At 41.5% G+C, this 23,742-nt stretch overlaps 1 long non-coding RNA gene across 1 annotated transcript in view; it reads right to left on the bottom strand.

The window, feature by feature from the left end:
• Positions 1-20,273: 20,273 nt before the first annotated feature.
• The window catches only part of LOC141580175 (uncharacterized), a 30,006-nt gene continuing 26,537 nt past the window's right edge, over positions 20,274-23,742 (bottom strand). Inside the window, exons 2-3 of the long non-coding RNA XR_012512265.1 lie at positions 23,294-23,506; positions 20,274-21,479 (exon numbers count right to left, since the gene is read on the bottom strand). This is a non-coding gene — a long non-coding RNA (uncharacterized LOC141580175). The remainder of the gene's footprint in view (positions 21,480-23,293; positions 23,507-23,742) is intronic.

Here is a 23,742-nt window from a genome sequence, read left to right as displayed (position 1 = left end):
GAAGATGCTGCTGGCTTTTCAGTCTCTGTTGGTTCATTCTAAAGAACCCTAAGATTTACACAAGAGAGTTTTTATTCACCCTAATGGTCTGAGAGGTTAAGTAAATCTCCTGAGGTCATGGTCATATTAACTCGTGCATAACGGATTCAAACCAAAGATGATTCAGATGTTTAATTTCTTAATCTTCCCATTTCATCTTGATCCAGACATCCTTGTTATTTGCTTGCTACTGTGTGAAATAAGAAGTTCCATGTTTTCTCTACATCTTTAATGATCTTAAACCTCCTTCAGGACTCTACTTAAGGATAAGCCTATGTCCTTAAGCATGCCACCATGGAGTCTGCCCTGGTGTATTCTGCCTTATGTTTGTGATTACATAGTTTGACTACAAGCTTGGAAGATAAAGAACGGATATGATACCCTGAATCAGCTGCTACAACAGGTACCAGAATATGTTGTACTGCTTCCACTGGACATTTTGATGTAGTATTTCATTGATTGACCACTCTGGGTTGATCAAAAACTACTCTAAGATTCTGTAACACATCTATAGTTACTGAATGTGTGAGAAAGGAACAAAGCCACTTGTTTTCCAGCTAACAGCATGAATTATCTCCCTATAAAGGGTACATATTATAAGAAAATTTTCCTTATAAATTTCAGCAGGCAGCTTATAAGTTACCTTATTCATTTTATACGAAACACATTGAGAAACTGTTTGCATGAAGTCATTGATTAGAAGCTGCATCTGAAATCGCTTTTTAGGTTTTACAATACTCTAAAGGGCTATCTTTTATAGGCTTTACTACTTAATACAACCCACCAAAGAAAATTTTCCCCATGAGCTATAACTGGGAATCTTAGCTTAACACATATATTGAATTTCTAGAATTATTTTAGCAGAGAACACTTGCAATAGATACCCTATCAGCAGGACTTCAAGTAGCCTTGCAGACCCAGGGTTTTTAAAAAGGAATTTGGAGAGATCAGGAACTTAGAATTATTCTAAACATCATCTGTAAAAAAAAGACATACATGGAATGACCTGGAAAGAAGAAGGAAAAGAAAAAGAAGGAAGGAAATAAAGAAGAAAGGAGACTTGTTTGCCAACCAGAAAAACATCATTATAAAGTTACAGAGACTAAAAACCATCACTGAGCCAAAAGCAGGGCGATAAGTCAACGTATCGGAATACAGCGCCAAATGGTTCTATGAATATATGAGAATTTGGTATAAATAAGGATAGAATTTCACATCTGTAGAGAAAACATGGTCCATTTAAGAAATGATATTGTGAAAACTGGCTAATGTTATAGGGTAAAGCATTTGGATTTCTATATTACTCCTTTGCCAAAATAAATTCTGAATGGATCAGTGACTTCCATATTTATAAATAAAATTAAGCATAAAAAGTGATTATGGGTTAACGTTTTTATCAGGTAATTTCTTTGACTTTTTTGCATTTGTCATTAAGGTGCATGTTTCATCAAAGCAGGGAACATCTTTACTTCAGTCGCCATTGCATCACTAATGCCTAGCATAGTATCAGGCACACTCAGAAAATAGCTGTCAAACAGATAAATGAAAAAATAGTTTACCACACATAATTACTAGACACTATTGTTTCTTACAGTGGGTCTGTATACCCATCTGTCATACTTAAGGCACTTATGGATAGAAAGGAATCTAACTATGCACGCTCATCACTTGTGGGCTAGAGATCAATGAAAAAAAACTAAGTATCTCCTGAGGCCGATTCTGGGGACAAAGAAGAATTGGGTAGGCTTCTCACCACTCAGCCAAAGATTCGATGAGCTTAACAAGAGCCAGTTGTGTTGAATGACTGACAGGCTGACATGCTGAGATTTTGCCTTTTCTATCCGCATCAGATTAACTAATAACTTACAAGGCAAAGTAGAAATCATTCTGGATTCTCATGTCTACACCTAAGCATCAGTCTTTTGTTTTTAACCACAAACACTGGTCTTTGCAAGGTACTGTAGTTCACTCCCATATCGCAGAGTACCTACGTCTCTGTTATACATGACCTATAATGAGATTGTCCAATATGGCATTCATTCAATATGGTAGAGAAGAGCACATCGATTGTAATTGCTATTGGCTAAATTTCCTGAAGCCTTGTCAGAATGACAAATGAAGGAAGCGGCAAGTCCTCACACCACCATCACTGCTAAGGCAGAGTCACCTGGGGTCTCAACACCGGTAGTTATAGCAGGTAGACCATGAGCTTCGGGCGAAGACATACCCAGTTCCAAACCCTGATTTAGACACATCCTAGAACCACAACAAGAGTTTTTTTTTTTTTTTGAAAGACTTTGTCAAAAGCTTGTTCCTATCAGCTGACTCACTGCTGATGGACACCAGGAACCCCAGACATGCGACCGTTCCTCGTTTGGTGTCTGGCCACTCACACAGAACCCTGTCTGCCTCTTCTCTTGAGCCAGGCCCAGGTAGAAGAGAGCTGCATTAAGAATGCTGGACACAGAATGATAAACTCCCTTCAGCCCATTCCAGGACAATCCAAGTAATCTAAAGGAGGATTCGTACAAGAAAACAAAGTTAATACAATTAACCAGAGTGAAAAGATAAACTAGACAGTTGGAAGAAAAGAGACGAAAAAAACATAAGCAAAACCTGAATGGTTGAGTGGTTCAAGACCTAAATATTCTCATTAGGCCTGGAATTAAGTGGGAAAGCAATTCAGCTGCCTTCTGCATGAGAGAAAGAGAGAGGAGTCTCCATGAAGACCCTTTATGGTCCAGGACAGAGAGGCGAAAGGAAGAGAATTTTGAGAGCCTGGCAGAGCAATTAGGAGGAAGCAGGAGGAGAAAAGAGGGAAATTAGATAAGAAGACATTTTGAGGAAACACAGACTTTGTTTATGTTTAAATATTTTATTCTTTGTGAGGTCTCAGTGGAAAATTGTCAAAGGGATCGTGTGTTTCGCTTCACAAAGAGCCTTGAGCAGCGCCTCATGCACACTTCCCATCCATTATGGCTGACTCATGCAGTACTGGCCCCCTTACCTCAGAGAACACCCTTAAAGATCTCTGGTGTGGCCATTGCTCACACTGCTCTGGGATATCATGAGCATTACTGCCTTGTACAGCTTTGCAGCTTACGAGTGAGTCACTGAACATTTCACCAAAGTCATTCTGAAGATCCTCTTTCAACACAGTTACATGCAATGGAGATTCTCACTTCTGCAAAACTGCAATGAAGGCCGCATCATTTTTTTTCAAGGTCTGTGAGTCACTTCAGATTACGGCAGTTATTAATAGACTGCAAAGTCAACCATGCCCTTCTTCACCTCAGCCAGTCAGCTGAGCATTGAATATGTGTTGAGCACCTATAATGCCTTTGCCTTCAAGAGGCACAGGAAAGTTCTGTCCTCAAGAAGCTGCCCTCCAGGGGTATAGATAGAACCTCATATCTGGAGGGAGGAAAAGGCCATCTTCAAGCCCTGGGGCCAATGAGTCCAGCACTTCTTCAACATTTCCTTTCTCATAAACCCCTCCTCTCCGATCACTTGCTCTGAACAAGTCATTCCATATTCTGGGAGAAAGGAAGTGTTTGGAGGGCAGGAGAACTTATCCACACCCCCAGTTCTTTCTAAGCAGCATTCCAAGGTGTCACTAAGGGCAGCTCCCTTTTAATTCTTCATCTGCTGTGTTGGGGCATCTATCATTTGCTCAGTGGCACCATCTCACATGAAATCCAACATCCTCAAAATCCATCAAACGACGTCTTCTGTTGGAAAGGGACAACTTGGGTCTTCTTCATTGTAACCCTCAAATTTAAGACTCTTGCCTAAGACTCTTGCCTAAGACTTCCATTATGACATCCATCAAATCAGCTGAATCTTAGAGATCAGGGCTCTGAATGAATAGAGCAGGGGTGAGAACACGCCAGAGGAGGACAGCAAGAGGTAAAAGGTTAAGTCTTTGACAGTCAGATCCCTGCATACTAGGAGTGGGTGCTTGGAGGCTCACTGGAAGGAAGAGGGCAGAAAGATAAAAGGCACCTTAGAGCCAGGATGAACTTTGTCTACCACTGTACTTCAGTGAGGTCCTACTCAGTGTGTAGTTTAGCAAAATTCTAAGTCAAGTCAGGTCCCCGACATCCTACCTAGCTAGGAATCACTGCATGTTTCCTTCCCTGAGTCAGTTAAGTTAGCATAGGGGCAAACCAAATCTTGGGATGGTTAAAAGATAAAAAAGTGATTGATTTCCCTACCTATGGTTGTCATCTAATTCTAAGACCTCTAATAGTTTAAGGTGGGCGTCCCCAAACTTTTTACACAGGGGGCCAGTTCACTGTCCCTCAGACCGTTGGAGGGCCACTACATACTGTGCTCCTCTCACTGACCACCAGTGAAAGAGGTGCCCCTTCCTGAAGTGCGGTGGGGGGCCGGATAAATGGCCTCAGGGGGCCGCATGTGGCCCGCGGGCCATAGTTTGGGGACGCCTGGTTTAAGGTATTATTAGTGTTATTAACGTTATTGACCCCTCCTAGTAAACTAGGAGTTTCAGGACTAGCACATAGACAAACATAGAACACCTACACGTCTACATTTGAAATTCAGAAATTGATGAAAGGTCATGCATTAGATGGGTCTCAAATTCCTTTACCTGAAGAAAAATCAGAGTAGTTGCCAAGGCACTCCTCACTCCTCACAGAGGAATCGGGGGTTTGGCAGAGGCCCAGGATGAGCCCAGGAACCAACCTCTCAGAAGTAGGTATACCAGAAAGAGCCGCTGTTAGCGGGAGGAACACATATGCTCTAAGATCAGAACTATCCAGTAAAAACATAATGGCAGCCACATAGGGGAAACTTTAATTTTCTAGTAACCTCATTAGAAAAGCAAGAGAAATATTAATTTTAAAGTATCCTATTTAACCAATATATCAAAATATTATTTCAACATGTAATCCCAAACCAAAATTATTAATGAGTTATCTTACACTCTTGTTTTTCATACTACGTATTTGAAACTCATGTTATTTTATACTGACAGCGCATCTCACTTTGAATTAGTCACCTTTCAAGTGCTCAGGAGCCATGGCCTTTTTCACTTTAGCTGGCTGGCTGAGGTGAAGAAGGCCATGGCTGATTTTTCAGTCTATCAACAACTGCCATAATCTCAAGTGATCACACAACTGGAAAACAACGGCATTATGGGACCCTCGCTGCAATTATAACCAGTGGCTACCATACTGCACAGCACAGAACCCCGACCATTTCCACTCTTAGGCTCTTCCTAAGGTGCATAAAGACAGCCATGAGGCCCAGGCTCGTGTTCCAGAATATGTACCCAGCACAGGTGGCTTTGCAGGCGCACCAAGTGAGTTCTAGGCCAGTGGTTCGCACCCATTTCGAAGTGACACACTGATGTGTCACCATCAGTTCTGCGATACGCTATTATGTGTTACTAACAGTGTAAAGTACCAACAATTGCAAATACTTATACAGGATATTCAAAAGTATTTATCTCATTCATTCGCATACTGATTTTCCTTTTAAGTGGGAGAGAAAAGGGTGCATTTATGGCCACTCTGGGAAATTGTGCTTAACCCTTGAACATAACCATGGGAGTATCATCTGTGTGAACACTCATTCATATTTTGTTGCAGAAAAAAGTAGATATATAGAAAGCTTTTCTAGAAAGTCTCCACATTTTTTTAATGCCTTGGCACACGCAGGTTCTTGATAAATATGGGGTAAATTGGAAAAACCTAAATGAGTCATCTAAGCCCTGTCCTGCTGGCTTATCCCATTTTACTATATTCTGCAATGAAGTCACAATGTGCATTGAACCTGATCCCCAAGGTTTCCCCCTACAAAAAGTGACAGAATTCTCCCTGTTCTTATGGGTACAAAAGTCCTAGAAAGGACAATTTGGATTGCTTCATATTCTTTATGGGTAACATATTTTTTAACATTCAGACTTTTACGTGTCCCTTAATTCTGTCTGCTCAAATTGTGGTCCTGAGACCAGAAGCACAGGCATCATGTGAAAACTTTGTAGAAACGCAAAACTTCAGGCCCCAACCCAGACCCGCTGAATAAAAATATTCACTCTACTAGGATTGCTAGGAAATTCCTGAGCACATTCAAAATGAAAAGCAGTGTCTTAATCACATTTCCTTGGTGCTCATCTCAGTTTCCTGTGCTTTGGGCAGGCCTTTCCCTGGTGCTCATCTGAGTAATGGGCCTGTTTGAGCTATGTCTCTTCTAGAAATTTAGATAGTCACCAGAGAGTATAACAGGAACAACACACAAACTTGGGAACCACGATGGTTAACTTGGTATCAATTTGACTGGGAAACGGGTGCCCAGATTTGGCTCAACAGTATTTCTAGGTGTTCGTGTGAGGGTGCGAGGGATTCCAGAAGAGATGAGCATCTGAATAGGTGACTGAGTAAAGCAAATGCCCCTCCCCAATGTGCATGGGCATCGTTGAATCTATTGAGGACCCAAACAGAACAAAAAGGTGAAGGAAGGAAGGGAGAATTCCCTCCCTCTGATGGACTGCTTGAGCTGGGACGTCAGTCTTCTCTTGCCCTTAGACTGAGACTTACACCATCAGCACTCCTGGTTCCCAGGCCTTTGGACTCGGACACATATATATATACGTGTGTGTGTGTGTGCGCGCGCATGCGTGTGTGTGTGTGTGTGTATAGTGTATCTTTGTATATCTATGTATATATATATATATATATAGTGTATATATATGTGTATATATGTATATATATATATGTATCGTGTATCTATGTATATATATCTATGTGTATCTACATAGATTCACTATACATATATAGATATATATACACATATATACACTATATATATATATACATAGATATACATAGATACACTATACACACACACACATATATATACATATATATATATACACACATAGATATATACATGTAGGTATACATACATAGACATACTATATATATACACATATATATATATACACACACATACATACACACATATATATACTATATATAGAGAGTATATATGTGTGTATCTATGTATACATATACTGGTTCTGTGTCTCCAGAAAACCCTAATACAAGAACTATCTCCAGGCTAGAGGCTGGTTGGTTCTCTTCATTCATCCCAAGCCTAAGGAAACATCCACAAGGAAGTCTAAAGGTGTGGACAGGTAGGCCACCATTTACTGCATTCTCATCTTGGCTAAAGAACAGACCCAGAAAAACTCAGAGGGAAATTCAAACGCCCTGGCCCTTCGAAGCCAGTTCTGCAGCCTGCTGCAGCCTTCTGTGCTCCTCCGTGACTTGCTGACTCCCCTCCAGGATCCAAAAGCACCCTTCATGTGTCCAGGTTTCTAACTGAACTCAAGACCCCTGGGACTGCTCCTATTCATATTGACACACAGCTAGACGGGGCTGCTGGGAAGGCAGCTAAAATGTGACAATTTTTCATTCAAAACCCACTATGCCTTTAAACCCAGCACTTAGGGAGGCTGAAACAGGAGGATCACTTGAGCCCAGGAGGTCAAGGCTGAAGTGAGCTGTGATCACGCCACTGTGCTGCACTCCAGGCTGGGCGACAGAGTGAGACCCTGTCAAAGGGAAGGAAAGGGAGGAAAAGGAAGGAAGGAAGGAGGGAGGAAGGGAGGGAGGGAGGGAAGGACACCCCAATTGTTATTATCTGGAGTCCTCTGAAAGATGAAGGGAGATAAAAGTCAATGGCGCAGGAACGCAAATTCATGCTTTTCCGGTAGAACCTGTGTAATAAGCACAGCTGCTGAAGTGACGTAAATCAATCAAAGAAGGCAATCAGGCAGACCTCAAATCATCACCTCTAGTGCTTAAAAGAGAGGACATAGAAAGTATAAAATCTTTCTTGTAGAATGATGGCAATAGAAAATCACCATTAGAGACAAACACCAACGTAACACTTGTCACAGGTAACATCTATCCATGGATGCTAAAATTAATGGGCAAAAGTATAAGAAAAAGAATGTTTACACAGTTTCAAGATAACTTTGCACAAGTATTTGTTAATTACAAGGAAGAAAATGGCAAGTTTACAGTGGAGAAACCTGGCAAATACAACTTTAAGGGAGTAATCAAAGTTAGCATCACCAGAAATAAGACCTATTGATTTCATTTACCCACTGGCACGATGCACTGAGAAGGGCATATCTTTTCTGTTATTTCACAGAAATGTTTAACTTCAAACTAATCATGATAAACCAACTGAGGGATGTTCTACAACATAACTGTCCTATACTTTTTGAAAGTGTCAAGGTCAAAAAACAGGACATGAAAGAGACATTATAAGACATGAAAACAGAATGCTCTTGGGATCTTAGTTGAATCCTGGACCAATCAAAAAGCACTTTAGTGAGAAAAGTGGTGAAATTCAAATAAGGTCTTTGTATTAGGCCTACATTAATTTCCTCATTTTGCTCTTTGTTCAGTGGTTATGCACAATGAATTAAAGAAGCTGGGCAAAGTGTAGCTAGGAACTCCGCACTGTTTTACAATTTTTCTGTAAATCTAAAATATTTCAAAATACAATGCTAAAAAATGTTTTCTTCAAGCACCTCCAAAGCATGTGGCTGTGACACAATGAAAACGGTATGGATTCTAGAGCCAGACAAACCTGACTTTCAATTCAGCCCCTTGCTGGCTCTGTGACTTCCAGCAAGCTACTTAGCATTCCTGAGCCTCGGTTTCCTCATCTGTCAAATGAGGGAAATAATCTCAATTGTTGCAAGAATTGGGGAATGTGTATAGCGCATGGAGACAGTGGCTGCCACAGAATTTAGTTCTCTAGAAATGTTGTTATATTTGGTCATAACTTACCAAATAAAGTCCATACTCTTAAACATGATTTTCCAGCTCTTTCCCCTCAGTCCGAAGCTGCTTCAGCCTCATCTGCCCATGGCACCTGTGGCCCATCAAAGGCGTGGTTCACATCTTCACACAACTTCCGGCTATTTATCTCTGCTCACACTCTTCCATCTGGATGCATTATTTTACTCTGGGAGAGTCCCAACCACAAAATAGGCAATGTGGTCAGCCAGTGACCTGAGCTTGAGTCCAGCCTTATCAAGAACTTGATGGCCTTCAGCAACTCCATCTCATCTTTCTGTGTCTCCAGGTCAAAACTGAAACTCTATAGACTGGGAGAGTAATAATAATACCTACCTCAAATCACGTGAGGATAAACGGAGCCTGTGAAAGCGATTCGTAAATTGCAAATATATTTGAAAAAACCTTAACCTGAACTAAAATGTTTTCAAACTTGCCTGCCTATGAGGATAACCTAGGGAGTTTTTTTGTTTTGCTTTTAAATGTAAATACCAATAACTTGATGATATCCAAGGGTCTGTTTTTATTTATTTATTTGTTGTTGTTTTTCAAGTTGCCCAAGAAATTCTAGAGTAAAGTCAGGGTGTTACTGGTTTTACTGATGTTAACTTAGTGCTTCTCATAGTGTGGGCTGGGCCAGCACCATTAGCATCACCTAGGAAACTTCTTAGATATGTGAATTTTCAAGCCCAACCCCAGACCCACTGAACAGAACCCCTGGGGGTGGGGCCCAACAGCCAGTGTTTTAACAAGCTCCCAGCCGGTTTGATGCTCTGCTTAAGGTTGAGAAGGTCTCTTATCCTAATTTTAGTCACCACCTGGTAGAACCTCCCTGCTGCTCTAAGTCCAACCTAAATGCCGTCCCTTTGCACAGGCCTAATTACCCTGGCAGTCCGAATTTCACCACCGCGCCTCCAGGAGCCTGTCTTCTGGCGGTGCTATTTCTCTTAGAATCCTTATCACAGACAGGGTGACTTCTTATCAGAGTTTATGGCACCATCTTTCCCAAGATCTCATCGCTCTTTGAGGGCAGAATTTGTACTTACATTCTGTACTTACAGTGCACGGCCCAGTGTATGTAGACACTGCTTAACAGATTGAAGGGCTCTCTTATACATATCATTGGGAAAAGAGTTACAGTCGTGTGAGGACTATCCAAATAGGGAGAAAGAAGAATAAGACATCTAAGTATGTATAAAAAAAAAAAAGTCTAAAATACCTTTCTTCGTATAATAGCTATATTTATTATATATTTATATAATACCCTTATATATATTTATAAGGGTACTTACTATATCTCAAGTCCTCTTACCTCGTTTTAAGCCTCATAACAACCCATATGTTAGCTATTATTATCCTTAGTGCTATTTCACCCTCATGGAAACTGAAGTACAGAGAGGTTAAGTAACTTGCCCAAGGTTGCACAGCTTGTTGAAGTGTCAGAGTCAAAATTTGAATTTGGGTAATCTGGATCAACATGTGGGCTCCTAATCATTTTCTGCTACTACTATTTGTACAGAAATATGATGTTATTGATCCATAATGCTGTTTATAAGCCTGTACTCTGCCTTACCTGAAATTATAGATAATAACCACCAGCCTTTCCTTACTCTTTACCCCACCATAGGCAAGTATTAATAGTAAAATATCATGGTGGGCAGAATAATGACCCCCCCAAATATGTTCACATCCCAGTTCCCCGAATCTGTGAATATTATGTTACAGGGCAAAGGGGAATTAAGGTTGCAGATGGTATTAAGTCAGCTAAACTGACCTTGAGATGGGGAGAGCAGCCTGGATTACCCAGGTGGGCCCAATGTAATCACAAAACCCTTAAAATAAAGCAGGCAGGAGAGCAGAGTCATGGGGAGATGTAACTGTGGGAAGAGGGTCAGAGCCATGCAACATTGCTGGCCTTGAAACCAGAGGAAAGTGAAAGGGCGCCCAGGAAGGCTGGCAGCCTTTAGAAGCTGGAGAAGACAAGCAAACAGGATCTTCCTTAAAACCTCCAGAAAGAAATGCAGTCCTACCCACATCTGGATTTTAGCGCAGTGAGACCCATTTCACACTTTGTATTAGTTTGTTTGTTTCACGTGCTAGGAAGAACACTACCTGAGGCTGGGTAATTATAAAGGAAAGAGTCTTGACTCACAGTTCCTGCAGGCTTAACAGGAAGCATGGCTACCTTCAGGAAACTTACAATAATGGCAGAAAGCAAAGGGTAAGCAGGCACAACTTACAGGCAGGTGACAGAACAAAGGAGCAGGTGAAGGAGGAAGAGCCAAAGGCTTATAAAACCATCCGATCTCCTGAGACTCACTATCAGGAGGACAGCATGGGAGAAACCTCACCCATAATCCAATTACTCCCACCAGGTCCCTTCTTCAACACAAGGGGATTACAATTCAAGAGGAGCTGTGGGTGGGGACACAGAGCCAAACCATATCAGACTTCTCATTTCCAGAACTGTAAGATAATAAATCTGTGTTAAGCCACTAAGCTCATGGTGATTTGTTACAGAAGCAACAGGAAATGAATGCATATGTTTATGGTAGATTGTAGCAGTGAGTACACAGGTGTTTAGCATAAAATACTTTTGAGTTTTGCTATGTGTTTGAAATTTCTCGTAATAAGATGTTGGGAAAAATAATACTATAAAACTCTTGTAGGCAAGAAAGCAAAGTTACAAATCACAAAGGAAAAGTGGTTAGACTACATAAAATTTTTTAAAGTTCTGTATATAAAAATGTGATTAGCAGTTAAAGGGAAATGACAAACTAGAAAAACATTTCGCAAATTTTTAACAAGTATATCCTTAATATATTTAGCAATGTCAGCATTTAAGAAACACTAATAGATGAAAAAGGCAAACAAAATAAAGATAACATAACCTTATGAAAAATAATATATGCCCCTTATCAGTACTCGGATATATGCAAATGAAATGTTAATCAGATAACATATTGGCAAAGATCTGTTTATATTATAATCAACAGTGTTGGAAAGGACACAGTTAAAAAGAATACTCATGTGCTCTTGGTGGGAGTGAAAATATTCAAGCTTATGAAAATCAATTTCTAAATATTGAGGATCTTCCACATATTTATTCTCTGTGAATTGGAAATTCAATTTTCAGACACTATTTTACAGGAAGATGTGAGGAAAAAAAGAAAATTAAGTACAAGTATATTCACTGAAGCATTGTTTGTAATTCCAAACACTGGAGACAATCTAAACATTTAACAACAGAGAATGATTAAATTGTGTTTCATATATAAACTGAAAACTATACCATCATGAATGGTAAAATTTTTGACAAACACTTAATGACACAGAGAATGATACTGTTACATGAAGAGCAGGACATAAAACCACATACACAGAGTGATATCATTTTGGTTTAAAACTTCGTGTGCATATAATACATAATTGGGAGATCATACACCTAATTTTAAGTGGTGGTTATCTCTGGGTGGTGGTCTAAGACATTCTTTCTCTTTCAACACTTTATGCCGTAGTAGTTTACTATACCAGAGTGTAAACTCCTTGAGAGTAGAAGTATGCTTGCTCACCATTGTCTCTTTCACAGTTGACAGTGCCTGCAACGCAGAAGATGCCTAACAAGTTGTGTGGCATTAAAGGTCAAATCATTTTCTCTTTATTCCTAAATGTTCTATCACTGACATATATTACTTTTATAATCTGACAGTTATCTTTAAACTCAAGCATCTTCCCTTTTTAAAAAAGAAGAAAACAATAAGACAAAATGTGACTAGATGTATGAGAAAAAAAAATTAGCAGCGATTGGAATCCCCCGTATTACATCTTTAAAATGTTTTCCAAAAGTGTTTAGTAACTACTGGAAAATATTTATTATCTAATGTTGAGGGAAATCTAGGAGATGCAGTTGTGTATGTGATGCAATCTCTACATGTGGGAAAAAGTCACATAGAGAGAAAAGACTTTTAAAAAATAAGAATCCGAGCAGTTGTTCTGGATGCTGAAATTATTGGAGATATTTTTTCTCCTTCTTTATACTTTACCTCTTTTCCATTTTCCTATAGTAAGAATATTGTATTTGCATAATCATAAAATGTTAAGGTTAAAATCTTTAAAAACAAAGCACCAGAAAGAAGAGGCATAGAATGTGGTAGTTAAGAGCAGTCTGCCGGAGCCAAGCTGCCTGGGTTTGAACCCCAGTTTGTATTAGCAGTGACCCTGAGCAAGGGAGTCTCCTCTTCTTTTTTGTAAAAATGAGGACATTAGTTGAACCTGCTACACAGGGTTAATTAGGGTTGTGGTTACTTTTTAAAAATAACTTCATATTCATAATGTGCACAAAATAGCATCTAGCATAAAATAAACTGTAAAAATATTAAGTTACTAACAAACCAAGTTTCTAGAGAATAGAAAGAGACGAGGTGGGTAATATTTCTTTTCTTCCTTTCCTGCTTATGGTCTTCCCTTTCTTTTGCCATTCCACACGTTCCTTTCCCTTTTGTGAGGAACACTCACGCAGGGAAGACAGGGTAATATCTAAGACACAAGGTTGAGACAGCATCAAACGTAGAACCTAACAATTGGACTGAATATTTGTAACGAGACATAATGTACCAATGTTCCTGTGTGTGTTTGTATTAAAGATTGGGAGATGGGGTTGAGCTAGCAAAAAGAGATTCAGGGTTTCATAAATCCTCATGGGTCAGCTTAGCTCAGCTCATTCAAACTGAGATGAGAGAGCTTGCAGGAAGAGGGGCCGGCCCACCTTCACCACAAGGCAGCACTTTCGCCAAGAGTGGGTTGTGTGTAGCCTGGGGAAGCCCTACTAGTCCTTTGTAGCCTTTTGTGCCACGACCAAATGCCCTGGGATATTTCTCTACTCTGCTGTGGCTTCTCTATACCCTGGGTTGGTTCTACTTGCTCTAAATCCTCATTGGGATCCCCAGTGAAGTTCCCCATCAGTGCAGCAACTCGATTATTTTCCCTTTAGAATGGCACCAGCACTTGAAAAAAGGAAAATGGTTGACTCGTGTTGGTTATGCTACATTTTTAGAGAACTACCATTTTCTTTTTCTGTTAAAAAGAAAAAAACCAAAAAGTAAGCTGGAATTGGCCTTATTGTAGATAGCCAGAGTTGCTGTGTCTATTTTTTAAAACTCTTTCAAAGAGTTAACCATCATTTTAAAAAGTTAAAGGAAAAAGAAGATACAAGTGAAATCAGTAGTCACCTCTCTAGACAGAGCTCAGAAAGTTGGGAGTAAGCAATTTAACTTGAAAATCAGTTAAATGGTAGCTTTAAGGCACTTTTCCTCTTTGTTCAGATTACAGCAAAACTTTGGCTTCAGACCAGAATTACAGAATGCTTGTATGTTAGTGCCATTGGAACCTATCACAAGTAAATTACATCACTCTTTCCTAAGTGTCAAAACAGTGGGCACAGCATCTCCTAGAACCACAAACACTCAGCCTGCAGTGTTCCAACATCAAGCCTAAGGCATTCCAAACACTGGGTGCAACTAGTCTCCTCTCTCTACTGTTTCTTTAATTAAGGTTACAGGTTGGATCTAATTAGGATGCTTGCCCAGATCATTTTCTCACAAGAGCTCTCAAACCCACCTTCCTCTGGGTCCTTTGAGGAGAACTTTGAGGCTCATAACAAGATCCACCATATTTGGACCCAAAGGGTGGTAGGTGCTGCCCTGCAGTCCTTAGGGAGAAGCAGAGAACCCACTTGAGACAAGTGAACAGACATCCAAGAGTTAAAAACACACTGCCTACCCCAGAGCTCTGAGAAATTTCTGATTTTTTTTTTTTTTTTTGTGACGGAATTTCGCTCTTGTTACCCAGGCTGGAGTGCAATGGCGCGATCTCGGCTCACCGCAACCTCCGCCTCCCGGGTTCAGGCAATTCTCCTGCCTCAGCCTCCTGAGTAGCTGGGATTACAGGCACGCGCCACCATGCCCAGCTAATTTTTTGTATTTTTTAGTAGAGACGGGGTTTCACCATGTTGACCAGGATGGTCTCGATCTCTCGACCTCGTGATCCACCCGCCTCGACCTCCCAAAGTGCTGGGATTACAGGCTTGAGTCACCGCGCCCGGCCTGAGAAATTTCTAAAAAGAGGAGAACCCAGCTCAGATTCTGCAATATAAAGGAGAAAGATGGTGTTAAGAGAGCAAGACCTCCCTTTGTGTTGTCATAACCACAACCCACAGAGCAGAGCAGGAAGACCCGGGCACAGAGAGCCTCATCAGGGTCATCCAAGAGCAGGTTGACTTTGGGTGTTGGATGGGATCAAGAGCTGGGAACTGAGGAGCTGGGTGTATGTGCCAAGCATGTCACTCCCTGCACAGCATGTAGCAAGCGATCATAGCTTTTGGTGTATATGAATGAACCAATTAAACTTAATTAAACGATGATGCTTAATTAAGCTATAATCCAGGCTTTGATTTCCAGCAGTGGGTATAGCTTAGGAGATTTAGGTTTTATCTATTTAGGGAAACTTCACATATAAACCAACGTACAAATCCAATCTCAGCCAATAGAGAGGGTGTTAGTCTGGAGGAAAATACATTTTATTTGGTTGGCCTGCTTGGTCCTTGTCATTTTAACCAAAGGCAACAATGAAGAATTTTGTTTGGTGGCCCCTGATACAGTTTTGCAGTCTTCCATGGAAAGAATAACGGGTGCCCTCAAATTCTGTCAGGCAGACTGCTACCTCCCTTTCCACGCTGGGCACATTCTCAAACACGAGAGACCTGGAGAGTCAGGGCTTTTCTTGGCTTGGTGTTAAAAGTACACTAAAACATGCTATCTTTGACACTTTTCACCAGACTCCGTGGGACACCAGCCTTCTGTGGTCCGATTTGCTTGTCTTGACCGTCTTGCAATTTGATCTCAGCTACCTTAGTTACTATCTCCCCTCAGTCACCTATTTTTTCTGGGAGGTGACTTCTGATCTTTGATTATTAAATCTTTCATATGGTGGTTCTTCCTAATTTCAGTCTCAGAGGATAATTTTCTTTCTAGATTCTTTTTCAAATCTTATTTAACTTTTTTTTTTTTTTTTTTTCCTGAGACAGGGTCTCACTCTGTTGCTCAGGGTGGAGTGCAGTGGTGATCATGGCTCACTGCGGCCTCCAGCTCCCTGCCTCAGGTGATCCTCCCACCTCTGCCTCCTGAATAGCTGAGACTACAGGCACATGTCACAATGCACAGCTAATTTTTTTCTTTTTTTTTCTTTTTTTTGGTAGAGATGAGGTCTTGCCATGTTGCCCAGGCTGGTCTTGAACTGAGAAGCCATCTGCCTGTCTCAGTCCCCCAAAGTGCTGGGATTACAAGCATGAGCCAACATTCCCGGCCTGTTTCTAAGTTCTTATTATTTTGCTCTCTTTTAATTATCTTTGTGTCAAAAGATTATCAAAATTTTCTGTTACATAATATAGGACCCCTCACACAACTTCAGTGCTGTATTAATTAAGTGAAGACAAGAGGGATTCAACCTTTCACTGTACGACTCAACTCTCTAAGAATTTGCCATCCAACAGTTTTTCCTTTAGCCACCTGTGAACTTCTTATGGTTCTTTCCTTAAGTTTGGTTACAATAATCAGACCTCCACTCAAACTGCTTAAGTAAAAAGGAAAAAAATCTCAGGAGGTTACCTCTTACAAAAATGAACATGACTTGACCACCAAAGAACCAGAATTAGAATTTGGAGATGGTTCCTAAACCTGTTCCCTGCATTTCTGAGTGGTTAGTCTGTCTTCCTCCTGATTGTCAGGGATGACTGGTCACCTCATCTTCACAGATGGAGATGGACTGTTCCCACTTTCTCTCACTTCGGTTAGTTTTAGTGCGTGTGGCCCAACTTGGCCATCAGCCCTGAGTCTATAGGATCTAGATAACCCCATGGCTCCATGTTCCAAAAATAATTTAAGATGAGCATCAAGATGCTTGTAGATGTTTGTGAGAGATAAAATGAGACAAAAACACTAGACTGCTACTTATTAGGATTGAGGTGTAAATATGACTCCGAACTTAATAGGATTTTTTTTAGTCTTAGATAAAAAGGCCATGTGACAAGAGAAGCAGAGTCGGAGAAGATGCTACGCTGATGACTTTGAAAACTGAAAGGATCACAAGTCAAATAATACAGGCAGACTCTCTGGAGTCTCCCTAGAGAAAACTTCCAGAGTTTTCCTAGCTTCTAAGCTAGGAAACCCTCTTCTGGAATCCCCAGAAGGAACCAGTTCTGTGAACACCTTGGTTTTAGCCCAGTAAGTTTCATTTCACATGTCTGACCTCTAGAACTAAAATAGAATACATTTGTGTTGATTTTTCAAAAATCTGCTGTTTGATTTTATGTATTTGGACCCAAAGCGTGGAAGGTGCTGCCCTGCAGTCCTTAGAGAGAAGCAGATAACCCACTTGAGACAAGAGAACAGACAGCCAAGAGTTAAAAGCACATTGCCCACCCCAGAGCTCTGAGAAATTTCTAAAAAGAGGAGAATCCAGCTCAGATTCTGGAATATAAAGGAGAAAGACATGCATATATAGATACACACACACACACACACACACACACACACACACACACACACACATTGTATTCACAACCTAGGGATGCTAGAACAAAGTACCATAAACTAAGTGTTTAAAACATCAGAAAGTTTTTGTCTCACAGTTTCAGAGACTGGAAGTCCACAGTCATGGTGTCGGCAGACCCAAGTTCCCTCTGAAATCCGTAGGGGAATCCGCTCCAGGCCTCTGCTGGTTTCCAGCAATCCTTGGCATTGCTTGGCTGGCAGATGCATGATTCCAACCTTTCTTCACACAGAGTTCTCCTTGAGCGTCTTCACATCGTCTTCCCTCTGTGTGTGTCTGATTCTGTGTCCCAATTTTTCTCATGAGGCTACCAGTCATATTGGACTAGGGTCTGCCCTGATGACCTCATTGTAACTTGCTTATCTCTGTAAAGACCCTATTCCCAAATCCAGTCACCTTCTGGGGAACTAGGGGTTGCGACTTCAACATATCTTTTCTGAGGGGACATACATCAACCCATAAAACACAAATCTACAGATAATTTTATGTAAAAGCCTAAATATGGCCATATGCATATATTTTCATTTATTTTAGTGACTTTTTAAAACTTTTTTAAAAACTTAGCTCTGTCCCGCCCTTCTTCTCCCTCTTTCACCGTCATCAGCACTCCCTCCTCCCCTGACCATGGCATCCAATCTGTACAACCTAATATGCATCATCTGTCCATCCCTCTGTCCAGAGAGGTTGTTGAGATTGGATGCCACACAGATGTACGCACACATAGTTTGTCGTTTTTGCTCTCAGTAGGATATATGCACTCCTCTTTTATCCTTCAGTAGTATCTTACGGGAATCCCTCCAAATCATTTGTTTTGCTTGTAATTCATATTTTTAGTCATTAAAAAATGTTCCTTTGTGTGAGAAATATTATCAGTTATTAAGCCACTGCTTGGTTGATGGGCGTTCTTTCTCCTCCTTTTTCCCTCTCAGCAATCCTGCAGTAAACGTCTGTGTTTGTATATCCTTCAAACTACCCATTTATTTCTACTGAGCTACACTCCCAGGAGAGGAATTGCTGGATCAAGGGGTACATGTCCTTTTAATTTTAATAGATATTGTCAAATTTCTTTCCTAAAAGATTTTAGCACATCACAGTTCACCAGCAGAGTATCAGACTCCATTCCTATCTCCCACCAGCGTGATATGATAGCTCTTTCCTCCAGTCCAGGTGTAAAACAGTGTTCTATCGTTAATTTCCATTTGCTTTTTTTCTGACCACTAGTGAATTTGAGCATCTTCTCATATGTGGGGGCCTTTCCATGTCTGTGAAGTGTTTCTCCTTGGAGCATCTTTATCTCATCATTTTGTTCTTTTCTCATCAAATTTAAGAGTTTTTTATCAGAGGCATAAACTGTCACTTGCATTACAAATGTACTTTTCTTATTTTGTATGAAACTATTACTTTATAATTTTACAAATCAAATAACTATACTTTCCTGTCCTTCTTTTATAGGTTCTAGTCTGTTTAAAAAGTTCTCTCTCACCCCTAGAATATACATATAGCCTGCCAGATTTTTAAACAATACCTTCATTGTTATATTTTTTACATTTAAAATTTTCACCTATCAGAAATGGACTTTTCCATGTGGTAGAAACAGTTCATATTTATTTTCTTCCAAATGGAGAGCCGGTTGGGCCAGTGCCGTCTATAATACATCTTCACGCCACTGTTTTATATTAAAGTCTCATTTATACTGGGATTTTATCTGGCTCTTTCTAGCAGCCACTGTGAAGAAGAAACACAAAACCCTGGAAGGGTAACCAACATTTCAGCCATTGTAGCTTTGGGATGTTGAGAATTTAGGTAACTTAATTATTCGTTATTGCTTTGCTGTATGGTTCAATTTTTCTTTTCCATAATAAGCCTGAATTCCTGGGGGTCACGGGAGGACCAATAAACACAATTAATTTCATCATTCATAGTGTCTGTCCCAGGACAAAGACAAACCAGCAACTCGGCAGCAGTATTACTATATCTGGAAGGGAGACCTGAGAAGTTTTCACCCTCAGGGAGGAATGTAATAGGGCTGTTCCCAGAGACACAGCAAAATCTCTTTAAAGGCCAGCTTGCCAGAGGTGGAGACTGATTACGTTTTAGGAAGTCATTTCATTCAGTAAGCTTATCGTGAAATAAGCGTGAGGTGGTGATTTAAAGTGTGATTGGCAGGCATTCCGTATTCAAGCACAAAGAGTTTAATTGATTGGAAGAGCAGGTTGCCCCGAGCTGATGCAGTAACTGCTAAGGCTGAGTGTGCTGTTCGAAACGAGTGAAGCGGCGCGTACCCCTCCCATGTTCAGCAGCAGCCTAATTGCTGGCAAGAACTTAAACGCTTAAAACGGTACTTGGATGATTAGACGGCACATTCAAATGATGTAAAAGTAACCAGATCCCATAGCCCCAGGACACAGCATCTGTCCTTAAGTGATCAGGGTCAGTTAAAGCTCTAAAATCTCCATGAAACAGTCCCTTGGCCCCAGTGAAGCTCCTGAAGTAAATGTTCAGAGTCACAGCCATCTGCTGCCTAAAATAACTAGCAAGGTCCATTCCCACTGCAAAATGACCACCTAGCAGCACGGCCCGAGGTGACCTGGACAGGCTCCCAGTCTTTTCCACCTGGCACGTTACCTTAGGGAAGGCCAAAGCATGAGTGTTAGCTAAACCCTTCTACAGTCCGCTTGAAGGCCTGGGGTTTGCAGGAATGAGAGTCTGCACGTAAAAGGACAGACTGGGATTCCATTCATGCCGGAGGAACCCTAAAACAGTGGTGAATGGTTTCTCCACGCCTGCTTAGAGTAAGTTCAGCATCACATTTCTTGGCACAGCTTTTTACTCCTCCCCCGCCCGAGAGCGTGCAAATGGCAGAATGCCAAAGCTGGGCTCAGTAAGTCAGTGGGAGACAGAACTGAGCGGTCACATAGGCTGCTCTCTGAGGGTCTGCAAACCCAGTGATAAATTTTAAAGTATCAGGATTACATCTCTTTCAGGTAATTCTCCTTCAAACAGAATTCTTCATAACTGAGTCCTTAAGCACTGTTGACCCTCGGTGAGTTTGAGATGAGATTCTGTGATGCTGATGAAATACGACACTGCATTTTGACAGTCGGTTGATGCCCTCTTAATGACAGCCAGAGAGACTCATGAGGTCTCAACGGAAGGCTACTCCACCTTCATCTACAGGTGGTCTGAGGGAGGACCAGGGTCAGGGCCAAGAATTTTCGGGTGGGGAAGGGCAAGCAGAGACCCAGCAGTTTTAACCTTCTCCATTTCAACAGATCTTGAGGCTCTAGAGTTTTACTTAATCAGAGTCATAAAGCCAGTCTTGAACATTTTAAAGCAGGTGTTGTCACATACCCACCTTGACCAATAAACAAAAATCTCCTCTATGTCTTTTAACATAGAGAAATAAATTAGAATTTCCTAGGCTGGAATACCTTCCAAGACAAATTGGTCAGGAGATAAAACGCCTAAATATTGGGGGTATCTTCTAAAAATTCTAATTTTGGTTTTGGAATTATGTATATTGAATCCATTATTTACCTAAGAAATGAACGATAGGATGAAAAGGACATTTCCCCTTCCAGGTGGCAAACTATTTTTAATCCCAAAGATGTAATTAGTCCGGCTGAGTTTTTTCCATCGTGACTGGTTTTTTGCTTATGTTTCTCCTTTCCTGGTATTTGGCCGCAGAACAGCCCTTACAAGACTCAGCACTTGAAGCTTGAATCCTAGATGTGCCAGACTAAAATGCAGGAAAAAAACTCACTTTATTAGCAACACCCTTGATAGCAGATAAGAAGAGACATTTCCTCTTCAAAGACACAGCAGGTGAACTTGTATACAGTTCAAATGTGGCAGCAGCAGGACATTGAGAGAGTTTAAAATCCTCCAGGTCCTGAATGTCGGGAGCACAGCCTGTCCTCCAGGGTTGGGAACTGTGTCTTCCAAGGCCGACCTTTCAACTTGGGAGAGAACTCACATTTTTTTCCTGATGGGCTAAGATAACGCAATCAAGTTGCAAGTCCCCCGTTCCCCACCTCCCCCAACACACACGCGGGCCTGTCCTCTCTGCAGTCCTACCTGTCAGACCAGTTCTCAGGTTTCCTGTAAGAGAATCAGGTGGGAAGGCAGAGCAGAGGGATGCTTCAGTGGGGAGAATGGTGCCGAGGGCAGGCGTGGCATGGGCATGTGAGAGGGTAAGATTGCTGAAGACTTCCTGCATGGCCCTTGTGTGGAACAAGAAAACCAAAGGCTTCATCTATGCTGACCTGTCTGGGTGGCATAGACAGCGTCTGAGTAGACATCTGCTCTGTTCACCTGCCCATCCCTCATGCCCCCTTCTTCAGCTAAGCAGCTGGAGTTTCTTTTGTTTTGAGGAGCCACATCACTCTCAGACTATGAGGATTAGGCAGGGAGCTCCTTCCCCTATGCCTCCCTGCCCTCGTTAGGGGTGGCATGAGACTCAGGCTAAGCCAATCAGTGCCATTCTCCCGCGTCACAGAGTTTGTTTCGCTGGAAGACAATCCCTGGATGGTGCTACCTTAGTGAATGGTTGACTGTGAATGGGTGAACGGGTGTCCTATAGGACTGTGAATTGGGGCCACAGAGCTTGCATCCCTGGTGCCTGTCCTCTCCGCCTACCCTGGGGAAAGCCAGCAGTGGATGCAGAGGCCAGGAATGGAGATGGACTTACAGAATCATGACATGAACCCAGGGGTAACTGAAGTCACTCTAGCCCTGGCTGCCGAGGTTATGTTACTAAATTCTCCCTTTATTTTTTCCATTAGCACCTTGTGCTAAGGTTCCGATCCTTGTAACCAAGCATTTCCTGATGAATCTAGTGGTCTTTTGACCACACTGCTTTGGGGGCCGAGCTATTTAAGTGTGAAACACAACTGCACGTAGCTTCCTCTCGTTGGCGCTGCTCCCTTGGAACCTAGAGTAAATCTCTTCCCTTTGCCAGGTGACTTCTCTCAGCTTCCCTTTCTAACTTCCTCCTCTTCAGGTTAACACTCCCAGTTCCTTGAAATACTTCTCACAGGAGTTTTTCGGATGTTGAGTTTCTTCACTTTTTTCTTCTTTTTTTTTTTTTTTTTTTTTTTTTTTGAGATGGAGTGTCACTCTGTCACCCAGTCTGGAGTACAATGGTGTGATCTTGGCTCACTGCAACCTCTGCCACCGGGTTCAAGCAATTCTCCCACCTCAGCCACCCAAGTAGCTGGGATTGTGGGCGGCTGCCACCAGGCCCAGCTAATTTTTGTATATTTATTAGAGATGGGGTTTCACCATCTTGACCAGGCTGGTCTTGAACTCCTGACATTGTGATCCACCCACCTTGGCATCCCAAAGGTGTGAGCCACCACGCCCAGCCCTTCACTTTTCTTAAGTATCTTTTACCCAGACCTACTCTGTCTGAGGCACTGTTCTAAGCATTTGGACTCATGCAACCCTCACGTTATTACCATTTCACAGATGGAAAAAATTGTGCATGAAGGGGTTAGTTAGGCAGCCTGCTCAAGGTCACTACCTGGTAAGGTAAGTGGTAGATTCAAACCCATCTTGCTGCCTCCAGAGTTCATTTTCTTACTAGGACCCCACCCTGTCTCTTCAGGGCATGCTCCTCTGAACATAATCAAGTTGTTTTTAGCTCTTTCAAAGAGTATCTCCTGAATCCAAATGCAGCATTCAGCTATGGTCTGAGCTCTAGCGTGCCGTTGGCCATTCCCTCCCTAACTGGAGATCCTGTCATTCATTTATGCTGCCTGTGATGGCAAGGCATTTTTAGCCACCGCTGCCCACTGATGACTGACCTCGAGCTTACTATACCTGGTTAACGGATGTCTGTATGTCTTTCATTGTAGTCCATTCACATTTTTGTCTGTCTTTATCCAAATGTTTTACTGGTTGTAGATTTGGTATACTTCAGTGATGTTTGTTCAAAGAAAACAAACGTGAAAATTCAGATGCCAAGTTCTGTCCTCAAAAGGGTGTAGAGTTTCTTATCTCTGAGTTGCTTTTCTTATCTTTGGGAAAATGAGGACTAGCCGGAACTCCTCAGTGCTCACTTAAATTTAAAAAAAGGCAGCTGGATACAGTGGCTCATGCCTGTAATCCCAGCACTTGGGGAGGCCAAGGTGGGAGGATCGCTTAAGCTGAGTCAGAGACCAACCGGGACAACACAGTGAGATTCCATCTCTAGAAAAATAAAAATAGAAAGCTAAAAAGAGAGAGAAAAAAAAGGGTATTCTAAGGAAGGACC

Source organism: Saimiri boliviensis, chromosome 10 (assembly GCF_048565385.1).
Source record: "Saimiri boliviensis isolate mSaiBol1 chromosome 10, mSaiBol1.pri, whole genome shotgun sequence".
Lineage (NCBI taxonomy): Eukaryota > Metazoa > Chordata > Mammalia > Primates > Cebidae > Saimiri > Saimiri boliviensis.
The sequence above is the reverse complement of the archived record's forward strand: the minus strand, read 5'-3'. Positions and strand labels throughout refer to the sequence as shown.